Below are 1,906 nucleotides of genomic sequence, written 5' to 3'. Positions count from 1 at the left end.
AGGTGCCTGTCGGGGCCTGGGTTTCAGCTGTCCACACCACAGCAGTGGGCAACGAGCTTAAAGCCCCTGATGGCTCTGGGCGCTGACTCTCACCAGTGGCTAGAAGACACTTTTACAAAAGAAATAAAAAAGGATTGTGTCTTGTTTTGATTAACTTAGAAATGTTATTTTCTTCTACCCTAAGTACAATTAAATGTATTTACTCATGTTTAAAAAAAGAAACATATATACAGAAGAACCTCTCTTGCCTTTTTCTCCCACACCACAGATAAATCACTATTTACACCCCTTTACTAATTATACATTGGAGGCTTTGGTGTCTCTAGAAGGTATTGGATGTTTGACCAAGGAATTCAGATGTATGAAGTTCTACTTTGACAACCATCTGCCCTACCTGGGCAAGGAGAAGTAGGTGAAGTCAAAGATAAAGGAAAGAACACAATTGTTTGCAGAAATCCACCCCAGGACAAGAAACTTGTTAAAGAGGCAGAGTATTGTGGTTCCTGATAGAGGTTCAAAAAACTTTCTTTGCCTAGTCATAAATTCAAGGTGAGCCTAACCTCATTTCCTGTGATGTGACTAATATGAACAAAGTCAAAGTCATTGCCATAAGATTGAACTAATAGCTGAATTAAATTGCGGTGTTGTTAGATGTCATTAGTTGAGCACAACTCATAGTAACCCTATGAACAACTGGCCTAAACTTTGCCCTAAACTGTGTCATCCTCATTACTCTAACATACTTGAGTCCATTGTTACAGTCACTGCGTCAATCCACCTCCCAAAGGGTTTTCCTCTCTTTGGCTAAGGCTTCGCCTTTCTGAATATGATGTCCTTTTCCAAGGACTGATCCTTTGTAACAATATGCCCAAAGTGTGTGAGATGGTACTTCATCTTGGCTCTAAAGAACATTCTGGTTGCACTTTCTCCAAGACATGTTTGTTTGTTCTTTTGCCAGTCCATGGGATATTCAGTACTTTCCTCCAACACCATAACTCAAAGGCATCAATTCTTCTGTCATCCTTATTGTCCAGCTCATAGATACATAGTAAGTGGTCAGAAAGACCATGACCTGAATCAGAGCACCTTAGTACTCAAGCTGACATTACTCCTTGATAATTTGGAGAGGTCCCTGACTGCAGACTCCTAGTGAACACATCTCCTGATTTCCTGTCTGCTAGTACCAAGGGTGTTGGTTGTGCATCCAAGTAAGATGAAATAATTGAAAACTTTAATATTTTTTTCTTTATGTTGAATGCAATCAGTATTGAAGAAATATTCTTTTATTTTCTGCAACAAGTGCTTCAAGTTCTCCTCACTTTCAGCAAAGTTGTGTCATCTGCATAATGCAGGTTATTGATCTTGATGCCACATTCTTCCTCATAGAGTCAAAATTATTGAATTATTTCTAAGCATACAGATTAAGAGGAATGGAGAGAGGTTACTGTTATGCCCAAACAAGAGAATAAGTACCACTCAAAGTCTCTAATTTGGGGATTTGAGAGCTTTATTCACCGGCCGGCTGGGGCTAACTGCCTCTCTCAGCAAGCGGAGAACAGTCGCCCCTAAAGATTTTACTACAGAGCTTATATACCCCTTTACAAGCATGCATCTCTCAGCAAGGTGATAACATGAGTAACTGGAAGCTTTGCCTTTGATATTGATCAAAGAAAGGAGGCCATATGGTTTTATACATAGACTGACATCAAGAGTGACTAATGATTACCTTATTTTTGATACATTGATCAAAGAAAGAAGACTATATGTTTTTAATAAACAAGCTGACATCGAGAATGACTAATCTTGCCTTTGATATTGATCAAAGAAAGGAGGCCATATGGTTTTATACATAGGCTGACATCAAGAGTGACTAATGATTATCTTTGATACATTGATCAAAGAAAGG

The sequence above is a fragment of the Elephantulus edwardii genome, unplaced genomic scaffold, assembly GCF_000299155.1.
Source record: "Elephantulus edwardii isolate Elephantulus edwardi_28Jun2011 unplaced genomic scaffold, EleEdw1.0 scaffold00384, whole genome shotgun sequence".
Classification (NCBI taxonomy): Eukaryota; Metazoa; Chordata; class Mammalia; order Macroscelidea; family Macroscelididae; genus Elephantulus; species Elephantulus edwardii.
The sequence above is the reverse complement of the archived record's forward strand: the minus strand, read 5'-3'. Positions refer to the sequence as shown.